Here is a 21,910-nt window from a genome sequence, read left to right as displayed (position 1 = left end):
AGAATTTTACATCTCTCCCTCACTCCCCTAGTCGGGAGCGTAGCTATGTTCCATGGAAATTCCCCCAGAACAACTGGACGGTGAGAATGGTATGCAAACATTGTTGGCCAAACTGGATGGAGTGAGGGAAGAAAAAGACCGCACATATGGAGCCTATTCCCATTTTGATAGCATCACAAAAGACAGTTCTATGTCACATTATATTATTGACTTTGAACAGGGATACAATAGGATGAAAAAATACAACATGACACTACCTGATGCTGTGTTAGAGTTTAAGCTGTTAGACATGAAAAAAAACAGGCAACTGGCATTGATGGCGTGCACGGATTTAAAGTTTGCTGAGGAAAAACGCGTATGAACCAGCAGGATGTGGCGACGGCGTTCTTCACGGAGCAAAGACCGCAAGGACGAGGAAAACCAGTGTTACAGAGTGGACAACAGAGGCAGACGTTACCGGGGACCAATCCATTGGATACATTTGGTAAGAGATCAAGATGCACCATCTGTCAGAGCACATTTCATTGGGCTAAAGATTGTCCCCACAAGAAGAGTGAACAAATAAAGTTAACTGAAATTGTTGAGAAATGCAACATCACATTGTTCACATCACACACAAGCTATGTCTGACTCAAAAATCTCACTGGCTGCTTGTACTCGCACAGTATGCGGGGAGAAATGGCTTGAAAACTATGTGGAAGATCTCCAGAACCCAGACCACGTGGACCAGGTGTTGCAAACCCCAGTTGCAGAGATGAAAACTTAGTATATTCCACCAGAAAAGTGAAACTGCCTGCTAAAATAGGACGGACAAAATGGCATGTTGAAGCTGAAATGGTAAACGTTGATATTAGGGCTGCAACTAACGATTATTTTGATAATCGATTAATCTGTCGATTATTTCTTCGATTGATCGATTAATCGGATAAAAAAAAAGGCACAAATTTGATTTACATTGTAGGCAGAGGTGGGTAGAGTAGCCAAAAATTGTACTCAAGTAAGAGTATAGTTACTAACTACTTCTAACTAACTAACTATAGTTAGAATAATAAGGCTAAAAAGTAGCCATTCAAATATTTACTTGAGTAAGAGTAGAAAGTACTTGGTGAAAAAGCTACTCAAGTACTGAGTAACTGCTGAGTAACATCTGATTTGTTCGTTTAATGATCAGCGCGTAAATGTAGGCCTAATCAAATACACAAAAATATAATAGTAATGAAAAAATTCAGATATTGCCAAAGAACAACATTTAACAACTAGGAAAATAGCCTAAATTACATTTTTTACAAAGTAGCCTAACATAAATTAAGACAAATTCAGCCACAATAACTTACATAGCCCTATCTATGATATGAACTGTCTGAGACTAATGCCAGAAACCCAGGTGTTTAAACCCAGAGTGAGTGGTCCTATGATTGGTTTCTAGTGAAACCAAAGTCACATGACCACACCCCGAGACTCGAGTCACATGACCACACCCCCGAAACTGGAGGGGTGGTCATGTGACTAGGAGTCACATGTCTCCAGGTGTGTATGGGGTTTAAACTTCCTGGGGAGGAAGAAGAATAACATGACCTGGATGACTGAGAACCTTTTACAGTCTATGCCAAAGACGGTTTATATTGAATATCTTTGCCTTGACGGACATTATCCACGACATACCAGGGCTGACATCATCCTAATCATTTACTAGCCGCAGTTTCTCAAATTTGAGGCGGAGTGGTCGTCCTGTTTACCGCGGAGATTTTGTGTGCAGTCATGTGACTGCCTGGCTCTGTCTGATTGGTTACACGGAGGCAAACGTCGCGAGTGGCTACATCTGATTGGTGAAACGCAGTCATGTGACAGAGGCTCCTGAAGTATCTCCATAAAAAAATAAACAATTTGCGCATTGGATCGATAAGAAAAAGTAGCGAGTAGCGACCGGAATGCAGCTCAATGTAACGGAGTAAAAGTACCGCTTCTTCTGAAGAAATATACTCAAGTAAAAGTAACAAGTATGCTGTATTGAAACTACTCTTAGAAGTAGGGCTGCAACAACGAATCGATAAAATCGATAAAAATCGATTATTAAATTTGTTGGCAACGAATTTGATTATCGATTCGTTGGGTAGTGATTAACTTGGCCCAGAGCCAGGGAAAAAAATTAAATATTTCTTATCTTTACCCGTGTCCAAAACAGTCAGCAGCAGCAGCAGCAGTCATCCAGCTCCAATAATCCACTAATATTATTTCCGTGATCGCGTTCCTGGCGGCCAGCCTGTTACATTCATTTGCATCATGTAAAAAAAAAAGAGGTACTTTTAGTGGCGGCAACAGCCGTGTTTCTGATCAACCGGACCTGTGTTGTCCGGTTCCACCGCGTTGTTTACTCCCGGTCCAACGTTACTCCCACACGGACACGGTCCGCGCGGCTCGGACGCGGTGTGTCACGGACATGGTCACGGACTGTCTGGACCGTGGTCTGGACTCGTTACCGGCAGCAGAGAGGCTTCACTGTCTCCTCTGTCAGCCTCTCCTGTCAGGACGCTGAAGCTAAAGCTAAAGCTAACGTTAGCTAAAACTTTTTTCTTTTTTTTCACACAATGCAAATGAATGAAGCACGCTGGCCGCGAGGAACGCGATGCAAACGGGAATAATATGGATTATTAAACTGTTTGATGACTGCTGCTGCTGACTGATTTGGACACCTGGAGTAAAGGTAAGAAATATTTCTTTGAGGTTTGATCAGCTGTTCCTCTGCTCAGAGCTCGGTGTGTGGAGGACTCAGATTAGAGATTTGATCATCATTCACCCGTTTTATTTTATAGTGATGGGCGCTTACAGTTAATACTGATGTTTACATCAGATCGCTGCTGTGTGTGTGTGTGTGTGTGTGTGTGTGTGTGTGTGTGTGTGTGTGTGTGTGTAACGTTGTGTGTGAGCGGAGGGTCCAGCCTGTCCCCCCACGGTGACTGGTGCTTATCACGGTGTGATTACGTGGGCCGGTCAGGGAAGCGGGCTGTGAGCCAAACTGAAAACTGTCGGAGTAACGTCAGGTTGTTGTCGTTGATCTGGTGAATGATCAACTTTCAGGGTTTTTTTTTTTTTCCTCTGGATGTAAACATGCTGCAGACTTCCACTTGTAAGCAAATCAGGCAGTGCCCTAATGAATTTTGTCTATTTAAAAAAAAAAAAATGTATTATTAGTTTAACAGCTCTGGGCCGTTCAACTAACTTAAAAAAAAACGTATTTGTGCAATTTTTTGCACTAATATTGTCCATTTGGAATAACATTCTGTTTTTGAATAAAGTTAGGGAGAAATAAATAAATTATACCAGTGACATGCTGGATCAAACTGAGAAACATCTCCTCCTCTCATTCTTCTCTTCCGTACAATGTAAATCAAATTTGTGGCTTTTTTTTAATCCGATTAATCGAAGAAATAATCGACAGATTAATCGATTAATCGTTAGTTGCAGCCCTACTTAGAAGTACAATTTATCCAAAAAGTTACTCAAGTAAATGTAACGGAGTAAATGTAGCGGGTTACTACCCACCTCTGATTGTAGGGAAGAGAAGAACGAGAGGAGGAGTTGTTTCTCAGTTTGATCCAGCATGTCACTGGTATCATTTATTTCTTTCTCCCTAACTTTATTCAAAAACAGAATGTTATTCCAAATGGACAATATTAGTGCAAAAAATTGCACAAATACGTTTTTTTTTAAGTTAGTTGAACGGCCCAGAGCTGTTAAACTAATAATAATACATTAAAAAATAATAATAGACAAAATTCATTAGGGCACTGCCTGATTTGCTTACAAGTGGAAGTCTGAAGCATGTTTACATCCAGAGGAAAATTCTGATCAACCCTGAAAGTTGATCATTCACCGGATCAACCGACAACAACCTGACGTTACTCCGACAGTTTTCAGTTTGGCTCACAGCCCACTTCCCCGACCGGCCCACGTAATCACACCGTGATAACATCAGTCACCGCAGGGGGACAGGCAGGACCCTCCGGTCACACACCCACAACGTTACACACACACACACACAGCAGCGATTTGATGTAAACATCGCTATTAACTGTAAGGGCCCATCACCATAAAATAAAACGGGTGAATGATGATCAAATCTCTAATCTGAGTCCTCCACACACCGAGCTCTGAGCAGAGGAACAGCTGATCAAACCTCAAAGAAATATTTCTTACCTTTACTCCAGGTGTCCAAATCAGTCAGCAGCAGCTGTCATCAAACTCCAACAGTTTTATAATCCATATTATTCCCGTTTGCATCGCGTTCCTCGCTGCCTGCGTGTTTCATTCATTTGCATTGTGTGGAAAAAAAGAAAAAAGTTTTAGCTAACGTTAGCTTTAGCTTTAGCTTCAGTGTCCTGACAGGAGAGGCTGACATAGGAGACAGTGAAGCCTCTCTGCTGCTGGTACCGAGTCCAGACCACGGTCCAGAGGTCCAGACTAGGGCCCGACCGATATGGATTTTTTGGGGCCGATGCCGATTACGATTATTAGGGGGAAAAAAACCCGATAACCGATTAATCGGCCGATTATTTATTTTTTTTATTAAAGCAGAAGTAAGTGATATATTTGTGTTAATATAAGTCTTAAATAGTTCTATCTTCCGACAGCAATCACTTACATAGAGTGTTTGGTCTGAAACACGGGTCTCTCAGTCCCTCTGCTCTGCTCTGAGCCGAGGAGAAAACATTTATCGTATCCTACAGTTTTTATCCAATGAGGAGAGAGAACGGCATGCAGGGCTGTGTCTGCAGCCAAGGAACGCCGTGAATGTGGCGACGTAGGGACGAGGACTGTTATGGTGCGTTCAAGGAAACTCGTATTTTTCCGACCGTGAAGTGGTACCAGTTCGATCTGGTACGAGTTCACCGGTCGGAAGTTACGAGTTGCCGTTATAGTGACTTTCACCGGTAAAACAGGTCGGAAAAACACGAGTGGGTTGCCTGAAACGCTACAAAGTCGTAAGTTGTGACTTGAAGCTGTAATTTACGATTTCAAAAGCCTGCCTGGAACGCAGCATTAGCGAAAACGACCGGACCACTTCTGCTTTAAGTTTTAAAATTGTATTACTATAATAATATATCTATATATATTATATAATATATAAATTAGGGCTGCCTGGTCGACCAAAAAATCATTAGCCGACTAAAATTTCATTGGTCGATTGGTTGCATGAAAAAAAACAAACATTTGAAGCCCTGTCTTGTCAAAATGAAGTCAAAATCAATATGGGCTTTTATTTTGAAGGGCCAAATACAGGAAGTCATGACACGTGATACTTTTTTGTTGTTGTTTTTTTTACACGGCACTGCGTCTCTCTCTCTCTCTCTCTCTCTCTCCCTCTCTCTCTCTTTTCAATCAAAAGCGATCAGCGGTTGCTGCCGTGCCCGGCACCGTGTCAAAGCGCTCACCGGCGGTCAGTCTCACAGCAGTGTCATGGAGCAGTGACATGATAGTCCCCGCTGCAGTCTGAGTCCCGCAATGCTCCACGCCGCGGACCCCCCCACCCGTCACACAGCCTCAGCTCAGTCACTCACCCTCATCTACTGTGTTTATTGGTGATAAATGAGCATACTGCCGTGCCGGTATATAACGGTAAAACCATAGACTGTAAAAAGAATGGACGTAGCGTCCGTGACGTCACCCATTGGTTTTGGGGAGTCGTTTTTGTGACTCAAATATGGCGGCCTGAACAGCGCCATGTTGGATTGGCCGGCCGAGAACCCGCCCACTGGCCTCGAAGCAGCTGTCCACGGAGCTGCTCAGACCTGTCACTCAACGTTTCCGCGCCCTGATTGGCCAGAATTTTAACCTAATAACAGTAAAACTGTAGAGTTAAAAAAAAATTCACCCCCCTCAGAGTGTGTGCGGGGGTAGAAACTATCGATTGAGACGAAAAAACGTTCTGACACCAGGCTTTTAACATGTTTACTGAGGATGTAAAGTCGGCGATTTTAACATGGGGGTCTATGGGGAATGCTCCCTTCTGACACCAGCCCCCAGAGGAATTCGAGGGGATTGCAGTTTTTTGAACGCGGAAGTGAGCTTCACTTCTCAGACCGACAACTGCCCCCTTGGGTAAAACCCGACCCCGACCGGCTTGTTGAATCTCGGACCCAACACGGCCGGAGACGAGCATTAATTAATTAATTCACAACCCGACCGCGGTAAAAAAAAGAAGAAGAAAAAAAAAAAGGGAAACAGAAAGCCAGTGGCAACACTGGTTTTGAGACAGATCAGTCACTCTGCTGTGTGCTGTGACTGAGGTGGTAGTGGATGGAGTTTGTCATGAGGTCGGCGCCGGTGCGGGGGAATCTTTTCAAAGTAAAACCAAGTTTTATTCCCTGCATTTTATTCCTGAAAATATCGGCGACAATCGGCGAGTTTTGGCCGATTACCGATTAGTTTCAAACGGGCTATAATCGGCCGATTTAATCGGCTCGATCATCATCAAATAGTATTTGCCAACGAATTTAATAATCGATTTTTATCGATTTTATCGATTAGTTGTTGCAGCCCTAGTTGATATTCCATCGCTACTGAGCAAAACATCTTTGAAAAAGGCAGGAACCATTTTGGACGTGGAAAATGGCCGAGCTGTGATGTTCAGACAACCTGTGCCTCTTGAATTCACTAGCTCTGGCCACTACTGTGTAGACATCAGAGACATCAGAGACAAAGATACTGATACGAGTCAAAGTGAAGATGAAGTCCTGACAGTAACAGAGAGGATGTCGACTGATGAGAAACATCAAGTTGTCCTGAAGCTTCATAAACAGTTTGGTCATGCATCTGCTGAACGACTACAGAGACTCATTCACAATGCAGGAAGTAAAGATAAAGAATATATTACTATCTTGCAACAAACAGAACATGACTGTGACATATATGCAAAAGGCACAGCAAGACAAAGCCAAAGGCTGCTGCTGGTTTGCCCTCAGCCTCGGAGTATAATGAAACAGTAGAGAGAGTTGGAACCATGCGTATGGTACAGTACCTCCATATCATCCACCATTTCACACATTTCAGCGCTGGAAACATTGTGACAACAAAGAAGTCCTCTGAAACCGTCAAATCCTTCATGCACACATGGATAAGTGTGGTCCACCCCGAAGACTACACAGTGATAATGGTGGAGAATTCAACAGTGAAGAAATCAGAGACATGGCAGAAAACTTCAATATTGAGATAAGGACAACAGCTGGATACAGTCCTTGGAGCAACGGACTGCTGGAGAGACACAACTAGACACTCACCGAAATCATCCAGAAGGTGAAACAGGAAAATGGATGTGACTGGCACACTGCACTTGACTGGGCCCTTATGGCAAAGAATAGTATGATCAATGTCCATGGTTACAGCCCACATCAACTGGTATTTGGACAGAATCCTAACCTTCCCTCTGTGTTAATTGATAAAGCACCTGCTCTAGAGGTATACCTCTGTAAGTGCCAGGGTAGGAGAACACATATCAGCTGGAAACATTGTGACAACAAATTCAAATTCATTGCATTCACGGAAGCTGAATGCTCAGAGAGGATCTGAAAGAAACTCCCCAGGGTATTGTGGCCAAAGCACGGCTCGTAGCCAGAGGTTTGGAAGAGCTTAATATGCCAGAGTTACAGAAAGATTCTCCAACATGTGCCTCAGAAACTCTTTGGCTATTGTTATCAGTAGTCTGTCAAACCAATGGAAAGTCCATTCTATGGACATCAAATCTGCATTTTTACAGGGTATGAAACTGTCCAGGGATATTTATTAGGGCCCGACCGATTTATCGGCGAGCCGATTAAATCGGCCGATTATAGCCCGTTTGAGACTAATCGGTAATCGGCCAAAACTCGCCGATTGTCGCCGATATTTTCAGGAATAAAATGCAGGGAATAAAACTTGGTTTTACTTTGAAAAGATTCCCCCGCACCGTCGCCGACCTCATGACAAACTCCATCCACTACCACCTCAGTCACAGCACACAGCAGAGTGACTGATCTGTCTCAAAACCAGTGTTGCCACTGGCTTTCTGTTTCCCTTTTTTTTTTTTTACCGCGGTCGGGTTGTGAATTAATTAATTAATGCTCGTCTCCGGCCGTGTTGGGTCCGAGATTCAACAAGCCGGTCGGGGTCGGGTTTTACCGTTATATACCGGCACGGCAGTATGCTCATTTATCACCAATAAACACAGTAGATGAGGGTGAGTGACTGAGCTGAGGCTGTGTGACGGGTGGGGGGGTCCGCGGTGTGGAGCGGTGCGGGACTCTGACTGCAGCGGGGACTATCATGTCTCTGCTCCGTGACACTGCTGTGAGACTGACCGCAGGTGAGCGCTTTGACAAGGTGCCGGGCACGGCAGCAACCGCTGATCGCTTTTGATTGAAAAGAGAGAGAGAGAGAGAGAGAGAGAGAGAGACGCCGTGCCGTGTAAAAAAAACAACAACAAAAAAGTATCACTTGTCATGACTTCCTGTATTTGGCCCTTCAAAATAAAAGCCCATATTGATTTTGACTTCATTTTGACAAGACAGGGCTTCAAATGTTTTTTTTTTTTCATGCAACCAATCGACCAATGAAATTTTAGTCGGCTAATGATTTTTTGGTCGACCAGGCAGCCCTAATTTATATATTATATAATATATATAGATATATTGTTATAGTAATACAATTTTAAAACTTAATAAAAAAAAAATAATAATCGGCCGATTAATCGGTTATCGGGTTTTTTCCCCCCTAATAATCGTAATCGGCATCGGCCCCAAAAAATCCATATCGGTCAGGCCCTAATATTTATATCCAGCCCCCTCCTGAGGCAGGCAGTGACAATGTCCTATGGAAACTAAAGTAATGATGCGTCACTATATTGGTACAATAAAGTGAAAGAAATCATGCTTGACCAAATATTCATGTTCTTTGTTACTTATTTTGGACCTTTAAAGGGACAACGAGGAGTTTCTCCATCGGCAGAACGAAAAATTCCGCGACAATAAAAAAGTCTCATATTAATGTGGATGAATCTACGTTACCCACACTTGTAAATGGGCCCATTTTCTATAAATATATGGTTTTGTCTCTATCGTTATTTTGTTATTATTAGTGGTGGTGGAAATGCTGGGCAAGCCCACCAGCGTTTCCTTACTTTCGGTTTCGTGGCGAGTCATGAGAATAACGCCGCCGAATCGCCGTTTATGGTCGGAACTACGACGGTATGTGATCGTCTTCCAACCTCTGACTTTAATTCTTGATTAATGAAAACATGAGTCTGTCTTGCGCCGGTCAAAGAATTTCACGGTGCACGCGGAGGCTCATAAATGTAGTGTGAAAACACTTCGCTTTTCCAAAACTTCTTGTTGTCCCTTTAAAATAGGAATACATTTCTGGGGCGGTGCGTGGCGCAATGGGTAGAGCGGCCGCCCCATGTAGAGGCTACAGTCCTCGCCGCAGGCGTCCCCGGTTCGAATCCCGCGTCGGGCAGACCTTTCCTGCGTGTCATTCCCCCTCTCTCTGCCTCCCCATTTCCTGTCTATCTCTACTGTCATCACTATCAAAAATAAAGGCAAAAAGCCGAAAAATATACTATAAAAAAAAAAAAAAAAAAGGAATACATTTCTACTGTGGAACTAAGCTTACTGTGGTATTATTGTACGATGAGATTTTTATATAGTGACATGCCTTACAATACCGCAATAAATATTGTACCATGGATTTACTGAGGTATATAATACCGTGAGATTTTGATAGTTACATCCCTACTAATTAGGCATATCAGTACATCACAATAATTGATTGTTAATTTTCAGAGACTTGTCCTTTTTGTACTTTTGTACTAATCAATAGACTCCATTTCAATAATAATCAATAGCTACAGCCCAAGTACTAACAGTGATGTTAAAGCAGATATCAGTGGAATGTTTTTGTTAATATAAGTCCTAAATAGTCCTATTTTCCGTCAGCAATCACTTACATGAAGTATTTCAGCCTAAACACGAGTCTCTCCGTCACTCTGCTCTGCTGTAACCCGAGGAGAAAATTTTCCTTGTGGGATACAAGTGTTATCCAATGAGGGGAGAGAACGGCATGAAGGGCTGTGTGTGCAGCCAAGGGATGCGCGTGAATGTGGTGACGTAGCACGAGGACCAATTGATGCCTGACAAGGGCGGGGGCTGCTAACTCATGGTGCGTTCAAGGAAACTCGTACTTTGTGTTTTTCCTTCCTGTGAAGTCATACCAGTTCGATCTGGTACGAGTTCACGGGTCGGAAGTTACGAGTGGCCGTTATAGGGAACTTTCACAGACAACAGGACGGTAAAAACACGAGCTACGGGTTACCTGGAACGCTACCAAGTCGTAGTTGTGACTTGAAGCTGTAACTTACGGTTTCAAAAGCCTGCCTTGAACACAGCATTAGCCGAAACGGCCGTGCCGATGATATCTGCTTTAATGAGTCCTGTCAGATTCATTTTAGATCTATTAACAGTGTTTCCCATACGTTCATTTATTCATGGAGGCCCGCCACAAATAAATTATGTCCGCCATGAAAAGATTTTCCGGCTTTTGGCTTAATGGTAATACGGTCCAACCCCCCTGGTTGGACGATCCGTGGGAAACACTGATTAATTTGTAATATTCTTTACATGTTGTCATCGCCACATCCACTAAGTAGTGAGAAGAGAATAATACATATCACAGAATGTTTTAATTGCATTTTACTGCCTGACTGGGATCTCTGTTAGCCTCTGGGAATATTCATTCACTGTAATAAAACTCATCTAATTACCTTGTACAAGAAAATTAAAGCTTCAGTTGGTAAGAATTATTCAGTCATATTTGCTGGAACTGTCACTATATTCTGAAATAGGGCTGAAACAAAAATGATCAAGGCTATTTTTCCTGAATCAACAAGAGGCTCGTTTCCCTGCGTCTTCGGGTCGGGGATAGGTCAGTCACTGTTGTCTCGGCCTACGGGCCGAACAGCAGTGCAGAGTACCCGGCCTTCCTGGAGGCCCTGGGAGGGGTGCTAGAAAGTGTTCCAACCGGGGAATCCATCATTGTGCTGGGGGACTTCAACACTCCCATGGGCAGCGACAGTGTTACCTTACTATTGTGATGTACTGATATGCCTAATTAGTAGGGATGTAACTATCAAAATCTCACGATATTATATGTACCTCAGTAAATCCATGGTACAATATTTATTGCGGTATTGTAAGCCATGTCACTATATCTAATATCCTAAAATCTCATCATACAGTAATTCCACAGTAGAAATGTATTCCTATTTTAAAGGGACAACAAGGAGTTTTGGAAAAGCGAAGCGTTTCCGCCACCACTAATAATAACAAAATAACGATAGAGACAAAACAATATATTTATCGAAAATAGGCCCATTAACAAGTGTGGGTAGCGTAGATTCATCCACATTAACATGAGACTTTTTTATAACCAAATAGAAACTCCTCGTTGTCCCTTTAATGTGTTCACTAATCTAGATGAACGTACAGTGATCAGTTATTTGTAACAACTACTTAAGAACGTGAGTCCATATTGACGGCTGGTTATGATGTCGCTAACATTAGCTCAAGGAAATGAAATAAAACGCTGCTGCCTTCATTTAATTAGTCTGTTGTTGGAGTGATTTGGCCTAAAATACACAACATCAGTTTAAGATGCACAAATATTACACAGATATTATATTTAGTAAGCATATCAGTATATCACAATTATTGATTGTGCATTTGCAAACGCGTCCTTTTAATATAGCAATTTAATACGGCAAAACACAGTATTTGATTACTCGATGAATCTCTAAAATAATAGGTAGAATAATCGATTGCAAAAATAATCAATAGCTGCAGCCCTATTCTGAGGCCTTGTCCACACAAGCCTGGGTATTTTTGAAACCGGAGTTTTGCTCCGCGTCCACACGAGTGGTGTAATAAAAACACTCCGTACACACGCAACCGTGGAATCCGCTACCAAGTGACGCAATGCACGTGTGGAAGGTTGTTTTAACCAATCAAAATACAGTGGAAACCGCTTATGGATCAAAAGGCTTGGGACGGAATCATTTTACAAATGCTGTTTAAATAATTCGTTATCAAGAAATCCGCTTATAGTGTTCATTTTTGGTCATTTTATGGATTAAAACATGCGCAAAAACAATTTCAAAACTACGTGCAGCCAGCTATTTATAATTTATTTTCGGTGGTGTCCCTTTGACGTGCACTGCTGCAGCAGCCTGCACATGTTGCTGCGCTGTGTGCATCACCTGGCTGCTGAGCCACATGACTGTCGGTGCGCCGCAACTCATTATCACTGGCTGTTGTGTTGTCTGTCAAAACATGGATGAATGAAACATATCCACTTTATATCGACCGCGGACGTCACGAATAAATGTTCGGCTTTTGGCTCGTTCCGTTCATCTCCGCATAGACTCTTTTTTATCACTGCATGACAGCAGTGCGACCCCCCCTCCCGTCGCACCCGGTCTGACAGTGACATAGGCTATTGCCTGTTCATTCATGAAAATCATCCCGAAAAACTCTCAATCAAACAAGGTGGGGAATAAGAAACTGCGGCGCTGCTATAGTAGTTCTGTCATTTTAAAAACAGCTGATCTGTAGCGTCACTTGTTACTGTAAATGATGCTGTGTGGAAAACCAGCTGTGGTCTGTGATTGAGGGTGAGTTTGGAGCTGACAAGAGGATCACCCTGACGACCGTTTCGTTATATTTTTCTCATCGAAAAACTATACAAATAGCATTTAGATGATGTAAAAAAAAAAAAAAAAAAGTGATAAAAATCCACTTTGTCACCTCCATTTTTGCGAGCTCACGTCAACTTCTGCAAACCGCTGCAAACAACCTCTGCGGGCTGGCAGTGTTTACATCAGCACGTGTGCAGCTATGACAATCGCGGTTGCAGTGTCCACACGCACACGGTGAAACCTACCCTGGCCGAAAACCCCACCCTGGACTCCGGTTTCAAAAAACCACGGTTTCAGGGTTCCAAAAGCGCGGTTGCGTGTGGACAGGACATACAACCGGGAACATATGTTCACGGTTTCAAAAATACCCGGGCTCGTGTGGACGGGGTCATTCCTATGTTCCCACAGCCCTATGTTCCCTCAGCCCTATGTTCCCTCATTTCTAACTTTTGTTGTCACTGAAAATTAGGCCCTGTGTTCCCTCAGCCCTTTGGTCCCACCATTGGTTGGGTTTAGGCAATGAAGAAAGGAGTTGGTTAAGTTTAGTAAAAAGACCCGGTAGAGGCTAGACAGGCCAGATAGGTAGAGAGAGTCCAGAGGGAACATAGGGCTGAGGGAACATAGGGCTGTGGGAACATAGGCACGCTCCCGTGTGGACAAGGCCTCAGAGTAGCCTAGTATATGAAATGGGTAATTTACAGCCTGCAGTCTTATTTGCCAAAATCCAGTGCTCCCGGTGCTGTTCAACCAGTCAGGTAGAGAGGGCAGGAGTAGCAGCCATCACAGTACGTACACGCTCTGCAGACATTCCATGTCTGTTTTGCCTATATTCAAACCTACAGCAACACAACCAAGGCTGTCTAACTGATCTGCCAAGTGGCAACAACACTACTGCTGATTAAAATATTTAAAGGAGTCATCACCTGGTTTTTTACGTATCCAGTCCCCCTTGAATTGCTTTGAACCTATTCTTAAAACTTATTGGAAACATAAAAAAAAAAAAAAAAATCAAACCTAGAGCTTGTTCTGACTAGGGATGCAAAGAATTAATCGGTTATCGATTAATTGTCGATAAGAAATTACTTGATTAAAATTAATTAATTGCAATTAATCGCGTTTTGAACCCGTAATTCCCACAGCGTTGGGACGAAGGGTATGTGACTCCACGAAAGCAGAGGGCATTACCCAATTTCGCTGGAGCTTCACTTCTCCCAATGTCTAAACAGCCGTCACTTGGATAAACTAATCGCACAGTGGGGATCTAAACCCTTACTTTCTCGCATGAAAAAATATTAAAACTTAATAAAATGATGAAATAACAGCGCTACAGTGGGAAATAAAACAATAAGTAATGGCGGCGCCGCGGAAGTCGGGTGGTGGAAGAGAGAGTAATTTTGCGGTGTGCAGCCTCATGAGCTACTCTGGCTTATACAAAGAGCCCAAACCAAAAAACTCAGCCTCTTTCAAACCCCAGGTTTTCAGGCAAGTTTCCACTGAGGTCCAACACCAGTATACATGTTTTAACAAGGAAAAATGAGATTTCCGGGTGATGACTCCTTTAATATTAACAGCAACAAAGCTAAAACCTGGCCACCCCAACACAAATCCAATCATTAAAGCTGCTTCACAGCAGTTGTCGGGGCCAGGCAAGAACATCGGCATTACAACAGCCATTCTGCCTGATGAAAACTATAGGTTCCTGGCATCATAGGCTGCCTGGCCCCTAATGATCAAAGGATAACCAGATCTGTCACTCTGACAAGAATGGTAAACTGGAACCAGTTCCAACTCATTTGATCCAACTACATCAGTCATCTTTTTGCTAATGGATTCCCTTATCGATGCCTTCAACTGACGTTTCACATTGTTGCTTGTAAAACAAAAACATGCTCTCGCCAAAGACAGTCAGTGCGAATGACAAGGAAGAAGTCAAGTAAGTGGGTGCAATTAAAAGCATTAACAGCTGTTGGTATTAATGAATGTCTGAGTGAAGTAGGCTACGTTCAGACTGCAGGTCTTAATGCTCAATTCCGATTTATTGCTCAAATACGATTTTTTGTTTGGCTGTTCACATTACGTCTTTAAATGTGGCCTGTCTATGGATTGCTGTGTGAACAGCTCAAGCTCCTGAAGTGACCCGCATGCGCAGTTGATCATTGATGACATCACGCCACAACGGAAGCAACCATGGCAACGGCAACCAGTATTGTAGGACTTTATGGCTTAATGCTAAAAAAAGAAAAAGAATCACGTCGGATTCAAACCCGCCTCCCCTCCCGCACTCAATCAGCCTCCCTATACCCACAGCATTACGCTTAAAAAAAAAAAAAAAAAAAGAGAGAGTCTGAATTTAAACTCAACGACTTTTGATGTGATATACAGTCTGCCTGCCTGGCTCATCATCTGACAGCTCAGTGTGACGCTACGGCCAACGGCCTTTATTTCTAAATCCCTCAGTTTATTTTTACACATTAGCAACCAAGCTCATATCGTTCATTAGTTCATCTTCCTCTTCCTCACGTATTGTCCTCGCTGCACTGTCGGACCTGCATGGGTCTCTGTCCCCGTTGCGCTGTAGCAAATCGGTCATTGATAAGTGTGCGTCTGATCCCCTGTAGGGTTGTGCCGATTGGCGATCCAATCATCTATCGGCCATTAGAAGGACGATCGGCGATGTTTTGTTTTCTTGCCGATTTTACACACACACATACTCGCTACTTTTTTATTGATCTAATGCGCAATCTGTTTGTTTTGTTTTAATGAAGCCGCTTGGCTTGCTGCTTCAAACAGATACTCTGTCAAATGACAGTGTTTCAACAATCAAATGCAGCCACTGGCGACGTCCAATCAGACGGAGCCAGGTAGTCATATGACCGCACACAAAATCTCGGTGGTAAACAGGGTGGCCACTCCGCCTCAAATTTGAGGAAACACGTTTAGCTGGTGTTGTGGCTGTGACTAGGCTGCCGACGCCAGCCCTGTAACTGTATGTCACAGCCCGACGAGGTGTTCACTAATGCCACAAATAAATTACGTCCGCCAGAATAGATTTTTCGGCTTTCGGCAACGCAATAGCGTTCCGTTCATTGATCATAGTGCTCTGTCTCCGTTATTAGCCCTCACACACAGAGAGAGAGAGAAGCGCGCATGCATGACAGCATGACAGCAGGGCACGGTAAAAGCGATACTCATACGCCGCCGTCGCCCCCCCCCCGAACGAACACGTGGAACGGCCGCCGCCAACCCCCGATTCAGTACCACATTTAGAAGTGGCCTGAATCTGATTTGAAAAAGTCAGATTCAATGCGACTTGTGCTGTTCACACTATCAAAAGCAAATCAAATATGGGTCACATATGAGCGAAAAAATCAGATTCAGGTCACTTGTAACTGCGGTGTGAACGTAGCCAGGACACGGTCTGCACCGCCAATATCAAATAAATGTGAAAGGGACACTGGGTCCAGTCCATCATTCTCGTGCACCACAGTAGGGCTGTCAATCTTCCCCCCAAATCAGGTTCGAATTTCTAACCCATCTTATGTTAAATATTCGAATAATATTCGAATTTTTAATGTGTGTGTGTTTTTTTTTTTTTTTTTTTTTTTTACCTCATTATAGAGGGGGGGCAGGGATGACGGTGGCGACAACGACACAGCAGAACAATCCTGCATAGGAGCTGTCCATGGTTACTTAACCAAAAGTCTCTTGAAGTGTTAAACAAAGAGAACTATGGACTGTGGAAGTTTGAATAGCAAAAATACAGAAGTTATCTTGACGTGAACCATATGTTGCGGTATAAAAAAAAAAGAAGAAAAAAAGATGATCATTCATTCGGTGGAAACACGGCTTCACAGGCGTCCCCCCACCCCCTCGCGGGGGCTGCGGGGTTAGGGCACAGAGTAGTGGTGCAACAGATCACAGCTGATCCGTGATCAGCACACAAGTGGTCCGCGGATCTATCGATTAAAAAAAAAAAGGTGTGCGTGTAGTGTGGGGACACATACGCGCACCGTGGCGGCCGAATGAACGGGCAATTTAAAAAAAATTCTGCTCGTATATTTGAAGCTGCAGCTTTACCTTGTGCACAACAACAACTGCATTTTGTTTTATCAACATGTGTACTACTCCGAACGTCGCGACACACTACGTTAATTTGCCTCGTTACGGAAGGCAAACGTTCGAACGTCAGTTTCCACCTTCGAATGTTCTCATTTTGACTAACATTCGAATTGTATTCGAATAGCGAAGTTCGTTCTGACAGCCCTACACCGCAGCATTCATTCAAAAAGTCCCAGGATTGTTTAGTATAGTCAGTGATAGTACTCGCAGTACTCTTCTCCATTCATTTTTTTTTTTTACTCTAACTACAGACAGTACATATATAAATGTGTTGTAAAATTTTAGAATATTGTTTTGATAGTCTGAACACTCAAATACACGGTAACAAATGAAATGCGTGAAGACGCGACTGAGGTGGTCGCATGATGATGCAGCCGTAATAATGTGACCACAAAAAAAAAAAAGAGTTGGTCGGGGCCAGCTGGTTTACGGCCGGACAATTTTGAAAGACTGAACACATAATTTTGATGGGACGAGACCAACATGTAGCTCACCTAGTAGAACAGCACTCTTTGTAGTCAAAGATTTTGTTCTAGTCAAGGTTAGAATCCTTCCATCAACATGCAATTTTGGTGATCAATGCATTTTTTTTTCTCATCATCATTATGATCACTGCTATATATATATATATATATATATATATATATATATATATATATATATATATATGTGTGTGTGTGTGTGTGTGTGTTTGTGTTACGTATGTGTGGTCTCTCTCTGTTTGGTTTCTCTCTTTTTGGTGTCAGTCCATCACTGCCTGTTTCCCTTTTATGCTAAAGCTCTGATTGCTAATTGTAAAACTGTGTGACAGGCAGGGCTTGACGCTTAGCATTTTCCCAGGTAGCACGTGTGCTACTAAGTTGAAAAATCTAGTAGCACACAAATAATTTTAGTAGCACACAAATAATTTTAAATACTAACGTGATATGAGGTCAATGAGGAGGCATTTATAAGCAAAACAGTTCAATTCATAGCTTTTTAACAGGGATGCCAACGGGTCAGGACCAAAAAAGATCTTAGAGCGGTGACACTCACCATTAACATAATACATGTGCATTTGAATACATTATAATATCATGGAAAAGTCCATTTCCAGTAGTTCAAATCAAACAGCCCCAACCAAGTATTGAGTGCATATAGATGGACAACATTTCTATATTGAAAATGCTTTATAAAAAAAAAAAAAAAAAAAAGGTCCTTTGTAGTATTTACTGAATTTCAGGTCTTCATATGCAGTATATAATGTGTTAGTTAGTTTAACTTTTTGAATTGAATTAGTGACATAGGCCTTAATAAACTCTTCCATGATATTCTAATGCACCTGTAGATTGAAAATGAGTGATAGCCTACAGTATACTGCATACATCTTGACAGCTCTACCTTACTTTACTTTTTGTATAATCCCAACAGACATGTCCAGTGATGTTCAGCCTTGTGTGTTTACATTTGTCTGACCCGATTATTCAAGTCAGTGGTCCTGAAATGTGTGTTTCTCTTCTACACATTCTACATCGCGGACGACGTCTTTTCACATACAGTACGGGCTTCCGTTCAAACGGGGCCGAGCTCCGTGGGAAACAGCTGCCTGGCACAGCAACGTAGAGAACTGCGGCGCACAGCTCCACGGACATGCACGGAATAAAAAACAACAACACCGCCGTCACACCGAGTGCTCGCGGCTACGGCGTTGCTTTGGGTTGTGAGCATATGAACAAGTTCGCTTTACACTAGGTGTACGGACGCACTGCGCCAGATGTGCAGCCAGGCAGACCAGTTAACATGTGCACCGATCTGAAACTGCCTCCGCTCAGGGCGCTGCGCTTCGGTTTGGTTCCACGTGCAGTCTCTTTTTTTCAGCTGAGGCAGCATTCAAGTGCACAACCGGCCACAACCTTCGCAACACATCATTAAACATTTATTGAACGGTAAAATTCGGTAGTCGCACACGTGCTACTAATTGCATTTCACAATTCGCACTGATCTGTTTTTTACTCGCATTTGCATCTGTCGAGCCCTGGTGACAGGTGTTTACCCATGTGATGAGTCAGTGTGCATAGTAGGGAAACTAACTTTAGAATTTTAAATAACAGTGTGTTACTTGTATAAGCAAGAGATTTTCTTCATGAAAATTGAGCCAAATGCAGAGAATTGTGTGTAGTGTTTTGAAAAAAGTGTGTTATAGAACTGCAATTTGAGTGTAAAGCAGGAACTGTGCTTGTAGTTTAGCAGAACTGGTTCAGGGGGTCGGTGCATGAGTTAGATGTTGAGGCCGTTGTGTCTCAAGTACCAGAAATTGTGTGTAAACAATTGAGAAAACTATACTGTACTGCAGTAGTTTTCAAAGTGGGGACCCTGGGGGGCCACCAGGGGATACTAGGGGGTCATCAGCAAATGCAAATAACAAAATTAAATTGAATTATTATTTTCTGAGCATTATTAAAAATATATAATTTATATAACATATCAAAACCTTATTTGCCAGGCTCATTCTAACTGCCTGCCAGTCAAAATGAGGGAGGGCTTGGCATGGGAATGTTTGGGAACCCCTGCTGTATTGTATACTGTAAAAAGTACAACAACAAAAAAAACAATTCATGCATCAACCAATTTCCTGACCTACAGGAAAGAACAGTTTATGTTTAGTACATATTGAATCATCTATTGTTGGTGTTTGTTGAATAATACAGATTATATAACTGAAAGGTGAAGTCCGGCATTCTGATTGGTTAACTGTGATATAATGAGCGTATACCACAGCTACTATCCTAAAGCCTCATCTCAACATATCACAGGCGAGTGGGCCATTTTTGCAAATAATTTAAATAATATATTTGATATCATTGTTAGAGATTTCATTGTTTTCCCCTAATCCCCAAGACCTTAAAGAACAGCTGTATAATATTAAAAAATAACTTCATAATAATTTTCTGTGTTACCATATACAGTACTACTAATACTCTATATTTGGTCATATCACTTTTTTATATTCATATGACACCACCACAGCATGGATATTCTTAAAGCCCAGGTTGGCTTTTAAAATAAATGCTGTAAAATACTTGATTGTACCTCACAGGGTTGAGAATTTATAAGCATTCATACACAAGGAGACTAGGCAAGAGGAAAATAGAAGAACATTCCTTAGACCTCAGAGGGTTAAATACTATGAGGGAAGTGTTAAAAAATAATAATAAATAAATAAACACATCACATCATAATCACTATATTGGTTATCTGATGATGGTTTTGGTGGTATCAGGTTGTGGGGCGGTTCCCCCCAGAACTAAATCTTAGAGCAGTTCATTCTCAGTTTGAACTCTGTCCAGTCAACAGGAGACCACTGCTGTGTGCAGTCCTCACTATGACCAAGGAGTGTTCCATTTAAGGTGTGGAATATAACTTTAGATTTAAAAAAAATTCTCACAGTAAGAAAAGAAAAAAGCATAGATTTTTCCAATTGAAGTGATGCAGTATAACCGGAACAGGAGATTCGCGGACTGATTTTGGTGCATGGTGTAAGTTAAGTCACTGGTTCTCAAATTTTTTTTACATCAAGGACCCCTAATTTTTTTTTTTAAGTATATTGTTGGCTTTTTTTCCCCTTTATTTGATAGATCCGTGTAGATAGACAGGAAAGGGGGAGGCAGAGAGAGGGGGAATGACATGCAGGAAAGGGCTGCTCGAACCGGGGCCGCCTGCGGCAAGGACTATAGCCTCTACATGGGGCGCCACGCACCGCCCCATGGACCCCTAAATTGACACAAATTAGACCACTTTGGACAAAATTTTATAACAAACACCAGAAATACACAAATATTTGTTCTGCTGAATAATGTTACTTTTTTAGTCAATGAACGTTCTAATTAGGGCCAATGGCGCGAATTTTTGGAAATATTGTAGAGAAATTTCTGAAAAATAGAATTTTGCACACAGTTTGGCCTACATCGTCTGATAGATGAGTTATTACACTCATTTTTTGACCCAGAGTGGGCTTAAATTCAATTTTCTTTTCTGTACACCTTTAAACATTTCTGGAAAAATGTGGTAAGATTAAAAAAAGAAAAAAAAAAAGAAAAAGATAAAACAATTTCCAGAAAAAGTTGGGGACCCCCTTGGACCCTCTGAAGGACCCCTGGGGGTCCCCGGACCCCACTTTGAGAACCATTGAGTTAAGTCACTATACTGGTAGACTAGGTAGGCCAACTGACTTCTCCTATCTGCTAACGGTGCTGCACTTTACAGACGGTCCCTGCGGGCAGAGCAGCGTTTCTCCAGCTTCAGCATCAACATGAATCTGCAGCTCCTTGTCTCGTATAGCGAAGGCTACGAGGCATGAATCACCTTCATATCTGTCAATACATTTCCAACTTTACCTTAGTATTTCCCAGATGGAGAATGAAAATCAAAGCAGTGATGTCGTTCATCAGCCTGGTATCATTCCGCTGCCAGTGACGGAGAAGGGACTGTTTTCTTTACTACAGTGCGCCATGTAAAGGTCGTTCAAGTAGCCAGGCAACACACAACCAAGACACGTCGTCCTGCAACAAACAACTGACACGTCCTTACCTTGCGCTCGTCGGTTTGCTGCTCCACTGTCCGTTACTCTGTTATGAAATAGTCTTCAGCTGTTTGGGGAGCGATCAACGCGAAGTATCGTCTGCTGCAATGGTCCCGTGTAGCAGCAGCAGCAGCACAGCGCCCCGGCTGGCTGACCAGAGAACTGCAGGCACCAAGCGCGAGACAGGCTCCACCAACCTGTTGCTTACGTCACTACAGCGCACTGCCATCCCACTCCCCCGCCTGCGTTCAGAAGAGGGGGGGGCAACATGTCTTATCACATAGGCCGCCCATGCAGAAGGCTGTAGTCAATCTACAGCTCTGGAAAAAATGAAGAGACCACTCCCAAAATGATCAGTTTGTCTGGTTTTACTATTTATAGGTAGGCTATGTGTTTGAGTAAAATTCAATTTTTTTTGTTTTATTCTATCAACTACCGACAACATTTCTCCCAAAACTGAAAAAATAAATATTGTCATTTAGAGCTTTATTGGCTGAAAATGACTAAACTAGAGTCCT

At 42.5% G+C, this 21,910-nt stretch overlaps 1 protein-coding gene across 1 annotated transcript in view; it reads right to left on the bottom strand.

Moving 5' to 3' along the window:
- gdpd4a (glycerophosphodiester phosphodiesterase domain containing 4a) overlaps positions 1-21,487 on the bottom strand; it is a 181,627-nt gene extending 160,140 nt beyond the window's left edge. The window contains exon 1 of the mRNA XM_085794752.1: positions 21,401-21,487. The gene's annotated coding sequence lies outside the window, so the exon portion shown is untranslated. The remainder of the gene's footprint in view (positions 1-21,400) is intronic.
- Positions 21,488-21,910: the final 423 nt, after the last annotated feature.

This window comes from Trachurus japonicus, chromosome 13 (genome assembly GCF_045865225.1).
Source record: "Trachurus japonicus isolate A0001 chromosome 13, Traja_1.0".
In the NCBI taxonomy this organism is placed as follows: Eukaryota; Metazoa; Chordata; class Actinopteri; order Carangiformes; family Carangidae; genus Trachurus; species Trachurus japonicus.
Note: the sequence above shows the minus strand (reverse complement) of the source record. Positions and strands in the feature narration are given on the sequence as shown.